Source organism: Clupea harengus, chromosome 11 (genome assembly GCF_900700415.2).
Source record: "Clupea harengus chromosome 11, Ch_v2.0.2, whole genome shotgun sequence".
In the NCBI taxonomy this organism is placed as follows: Eukaryota; Metazoa; Chordata; class Actinopteri; order Clupeiformes; family Clupeidae; genus Clupea; species Clupea harengus.
The window spans coordinates 1,708,977-1,715,226 of record NC_045162.1 but is presented as its reverse complement, the minus strand read 5'-3'; the positions used below and the strand labels follow the sequence as shown (position 1 = coordinate 1,715,226).

The 6,250-nt window shown below is 40.3% G+C and overlaps 1 pseudogene; it reads left to right on the top strand.

Annotated features, from left to right (window-relative positions):
* The first annotated feature begins 280 nt into the window (after positions 1–280).
* Positions 281–2,988, top strand: LOC116222486 (annotated as a pseudogene).
* The last annotated feature ends 3,262 nt before the right edge of the window (positions 2,989–6,250 follow it).

Genomic DNA, 6,250 nt, shown 5'->3' with positions numbered 1-6,250 from the left:
CCTCGGCACCATTGTAAATGAGGGTCTTATTCCTCAAAGTGTTTTCCGAGGCTTAAATAAATAAATCAATCAATCAATCAAAACACACACACACACCTGTGAGCTGTGCTCACCAGTCCAATCCGGTTTTTCCAGTTCTATACTTACCCTGGGTAAATAAGGGGAGAGACTTGAAAGCAGTTTAGACCAATCAGAAGTCTATGAAGTTGATCGAAAGAATAATCAGGAAATGAACGTGGACCCACGAAGCATTTTACTTCATGTCAGCTATTCTGCCTCTTCAGTTCGACACTTTTAGTCAGGAGATCTATTTTAATATAGAAGCATATAGCCATTGTTACTTTACAGACGATAAAGTGGGATTTACTGAGGTGATTTTTGACGAATAGAAAGTGAAAGTTAAGTGTACACACTCAAAGTTTCCAGCCAAGTGACTTTTTCTGTTCAAGGAGGATGGCATCTAAACGCTCTCTACCTGAAGAGGATTTCACCTGTCCTGTTTGCTTTGACATTTTCAAGGATCCCGTCGTTCTTTTGTGCAGTCACAGCTTCTGCAAAGACTGCCTTCAGAAGTTCTGGAGAGAGAAGAAATCTAAAGAGTGTCCAGTTTGTAGAAGACGATCTTCAATGGACAAATCGCCACTGAATTTGTGTTTGAAGAACTTATGTGAGTCTTTCCTGAAGGAGAAGAGTCAGAGGGCTTCAGGAGGGTCTGAAGTGCTCTGCAGTCTGCACGGTGAGAGACTCAAGCTGTTCTGTCTGGAGGATAAACAGCCCGTATGTGTGGTGTGTCAGGCTTCCAGGAAACACTCAGGACACCAGTTCCTTCCCATAGATGAAGCTGCACTAGATTCTAAAGTGAGTTTCTATTATTTGCTTTTAGGTGGAAATGTTATTCATGACTATGCAATGGGCATACTTTGCCTTCTGTATCTGTGCTGTGACTGAATGAGTATCCACAACAACAGAAAATGAGTATAGATAATCATAGTGTGTAATGTATTTGTTCATTATAGGAACAACTCAATGCTGTACTGAAGCCCTTGCAAGAGAAACTGAAAGAATTTGAAGGAGTTAAAAAACATGTGGCCGAACAGCCAGGCACATTAAGGTGAGATTAACCAGAACAACCAGTTTCAGAAAGAGACCATTGACTTCATGACACTGTTTCTGACATTGTGTAATATTACCTGTATGATATGATACGTAAACAACTTGTATTGTGCAGCTATTCAGTTTCATTACAACTACAATTGAAGTTACATCAAGCATCTCAACCGAACAATTTGATACAGATATTACATGTACACAAACTGATATTTATATCAATAATATCATTAAGAAGATTAGAGCAATGATTTCACCACATGGTAGTTCAGCCCTTGGATAACTGCTCACACTGTCAACAGTAATACACATTATTACTTTAACAATATTAATATTCGACAAATGACATATTTTGAGGAAGTAACATTTTTCATGACTGTCGTCCCTTTGATGTGTGTTATTCAAGGTCCAGGCCCATCAGTCAGAGAAGCAGATCAAGAAGGAGTTTAGGAAGCTTCATCAGTTTCTGAAAGATGAAGAGGAGGCCAGAATAAGAGCACTGAAGGAGGAAGAGGAGCAGAAGAGTTTCATTATGAAAGAGAAGACTGAAGAAATGAGCAAGGAGATGTCCACTCTTTCAGATACAATAACAGCCATTGAGAAGCAGATGGTTGCTGAAGACATAATCTTCTTACAGGTATGGACATGTGGTTTCAGTTCAGTTGGAAAAATGGTGAGATGTTTATAGTATTTAATAAATATTTTCAATTATTGTTATCTATTTCTTTTGATCTTTTGTTATATAATGTATCAATACTGTCCATTGTGTGAAAAAGAAGTAAACTATCAAGACAGACACAGTATATTGAAATTAACTGAACTGAAATCTGTGCTGTATGCTGTTTTCCAGAACTTCAAGGCTACCATAGAAAGGTGAGAGATTTCGTCCTTTTTTTAAGTTTGAACCCACACTAATACTAGTGCTAACTCCAGTCTGTGTTCCTAGTTCTACGCGCTCACTGCAAAAACCACAGGGAGTTTCGGGAGCTCTGATTGATGTGGCAAAGCACGTGGGCAACCTGAGGTTCAGAGTCTGGGAGAAGATGAAGGACATAGTTCAGTTCAGTGAGTTCTATGTCACTTATGACACACACACATACACACACACACACACACACACACACACACACACACGGACACACACGGACACACACACACACACACACACACACACACACCCACACACACACACACACAGACACACACAAACAAACACACACTATAACATCAACTTAAAAATCAATGTTACAGCTAAATGACGCAGTAAGACCCAACCATCCAACAGTAAAAGAAGTCATACACCTGAGTCCATTTGCTCACCCTTTCCTCATCTCTCCATTCAGCTCCTGTAGTGTTGGACCCAAACACTGCACACCCATGGCTCATCGTTTCTGAGGATCTGACCAGCTTTAAACAACCAAATCCTACACAGACACTCCCTGATAATCCAGAAAGATTTGATATCTGGGAGTGTGTCCTGGGCTCTGAGGGCTTCAACTCAGGGTCACACTACTGGGATGTTGAAGTTGGAGACAGTATAGTCTGGTGTGTGGGTGTGACCACAGAGTCCAACCAGAGGAAAGGGAGGAGCTTCTGGGGGAGAGTGTGGCATGTGGGGTATGGGACGTGGCCTGTTACAGGACCTGTGCATATATTGAAACAGAACCTCCACACACTCAGAGTGCATCTGGATTTGGATAAAGGACAGCTGTCATTCTCTGATCCTCTACAAAATACACACTTACACACTTTCAAACACACATTCACTGAGAAAGTCCTTCCCTTCTTCTACAGCCCCATGTCACTGAGTATTTCACCCCTGAAGCCCTCGGTGACCATTGAACAACACAGACTATGTTGAGACTAACTCCAAAATCCAAGTGTTCCATTGATTAAAAAAACAATACATCAACACAATGCATTGGTCTGTATCTAAATCTGTGTTTTTACAATATAAAATATGTATCCTCTGTGAACATGAGGCTGTTAAGTAGAAGTAATATACTCCCCTCCCAACACTAGCAGTAGGTGGTATTTGCTGCTGGTGATTATGAGGTTAAACTTGATTAGGCCTCAATTGTTTGTGTGATATTGTATGATAATCATTTGTGACATATTCTGCATTGCTTTGTCATCTTCCCTCTTCAGTAGTAGCCCCAGTTTATGTTGATTGTTATTGATCACCGTTATTCCATCAGTTACTTTTTAATGTTTTCTCAACATGTCAGCTACATGTGTGTATATTTAAGTCATGAACGTTATATATTGATGTACATATGGTTAAGTCTGAGATGCAGTACAACACATGAAATACTGCAAATTATATTTTATTTTCAATTCTAAGCACTGAAAGAAACTGTTTTTCTTTTCTTTCCACGGTGGGAATATGTTTTTCTAGATTTGTTTGGGGTTTGTAAGTAGATCTATCTAAATTAGTTTGAGGTTTTTAAATATAACCAACATGGAAAACCAAATGTTAAAACTTCCTTCTATCCCCATATTTAGAAATATAAAGATGACTGTAATTAGGATCCTTCTCTGTGAATACCATGGGTTGGTAAAAAACTTTGAATGGTTCATGAATCACCACCATAACTGTTGTTATTAAACACATGCTGTGTAGCAGGTGATTTTATTTTATTCTTCATGAACAAGAACCTGATTGTCCACATGTGAGGAACCAGAGACAGACTCACACACTCTGATGCTGCACTGATTAGGTCATCACTCATCACTCCAGTCCAGTTGATTCCAGTTCTGTGTTTACCACGGCTCAGTAAACCTGAAGTTCAGAGGTCATTTAATCATACACAACACACACATGCTAACTTGGACATCAACATGTACATTAGTACCGCCATTCAATCATTATTTTACATTTTTTATTGTCATTGCTGTGCATTGCTTGTGGTACCATATACTGAAATTAATAAAAATATTATGTTAAAATATTATTACTTTTCAATTGAAATGAATGATTTTCTTTCATCGGAACCTCAAATCTACCATAGAAAGGTGACCGGTTTTCTTTTCTCTCTTTGTTTAAAGCCAAACTAAAACAGGTGCTAACTAAAGTCCTGATTGATGTGGTAAAGAACCAAAGCAATAATTGCATTACGGGATACCTTATAGCTAAGGAGCTATATGGGTTTTGCTTTGTAAAGGTAATTATTGATCAGTGCGTGGCGTTTTAAAATGCTGTCAAAAGAATTGAAACTTGCAATTCAAGCTGGCCGAGAGTGTTGAGCTACGTGTAAAAGTTGGGAAACTTAAGGGATGTTTGGTGCTTGAAGGTTTGATAATAATTTGGCTAGTGCTTGGTTGTCCTGTAGAATCAAATCGCATGTTTTTCATATTTCTTGATTGCAGGGTGTGAGACTGTGATAAATGAAACAGCTGTTTTTTGTTGCATTGATAAGGACATTTTCATTAGAGAGAGATTATTGATCAAAACCTGACGTTTTAATTTGAGATTTAAAACTGAAATCACAATCGAACATTTGTTGAACCAGTGAAGCTCATCAGACGTACGAGACCTCATGATAACGTGGGTTGATAATGTGGCCTATGTGGGAGGTTCTGTGCATATGATTTAAGTTTTTACCTTTGTTGAACGCCTCAGCCACCTCCTAACGACATGAGCCCAGGTAGTCAGGACTCCTCTTCATCATGAGCCCAGGTAGTCAGGACTCCTCTTCATCATAAACCCAGTTAGTCAGGACTCCTCTTCATCATGAGCCCAGTTAGTCAGGACTCCTCTTCATCATGAGCCCAGGTAGTCAGGACTCCTCTTCATCACGAGCCCAGGTAGTCAGGACTCCTCTTCATCATGAGCCCAGGTAGTCAGGACTCCTCTTCAACAGTGCGCACACTTAAAATACCTGCATGTTCTATCCTGTCCTTGGTCAGTTGAATGTGTCAACTTTAATCTCAGGTGTTAGAACAAAAGAAATGTAAGACTTGAAGAAGTGCAGGAGATGGTGTCTCTATAATTACTGTTAAGAGGAAATGTCCAAATGCTTTCACATGCATGGTAGTGCATTTTCAAAGTTATTCTCTTCCCATAAGAAAAGAACATCTAAAAAGAGACCTCATGTTCTCCTCGTCTCCTCACACACCATGTGCTTGTGCAGTTAGAGCTGAAGCCATGAAGCCTGGTATTAAAAATGAAAAATACAAAATAATTACAAAATCTCTCAGTTGTCTTTGGTGACCCTCAGTACCAGGTGTCTTGTTTGTGAGGTTTGTGAGGCTGGTTCGCACACACATGGTGAAGATGGTGCAACGGGTTGTGGAACTGATTGGAGGTGGATCAGTGTATAACATGCAGCCAGAAACAGGAAGCACGTCCCTTGTGATAGAACACCCCACCCTCCTGCTGCCGGTCAATGACCTGCTCCTTCAGAAGGAACTTCCTACACAGATTGGCCACCAAAGAAAGGCAAAAGAGAGAAAGGCCCACAGTGAGAACAGATTGTCTCCAACTCCAGATGCTCGACACGCACTTCGTCTACAGCCAGTGAGTTTCCTCCTACTGAAAATCCTAAATGCCAATGACAGGAAAGTGAAAGTGTGTGATGTGAGTGACTTGGAGACGTAGGAGGAGGAAAGGGCATCCAAGGATGGAAAAACAAAAAGAAACTGAGAGAGAAAGGAGAGGATGATGTGGAGTGAGAAGATCAACTAGGGTCGCTCAGCCAGAGGAAATGTTGACATGTGAGACACCAGGTCCACCAGTAGGGCTGAAGCAAACGTCCCGTCCTGATCCAGACTAGCCAGTGCTACAGGGTTTCCCATCATGCTATATCCACACACACACACACACACACACACACACACACACACACACACACACCACACACACACACACCACACACACACACACACACACACACACACACACACAGACACACACAAGCTGATGAGAGACAGCTGCTTGGGGTGCAAAATAAGGGAGAAGATAAATTAAGAAGACACCACCCTTGAGTTCTGTTTGTGTTTTCTTACTGTGAATAACAGTTTTCCAGTAACATATACACATTTCAAAAAGAATACCACAACAAGATAAACTCTATTCTCTTTTCAGAGATAACTTACAGACATATCACATCAGAAATATAAAATGTGGAATGTGTCAAATCAG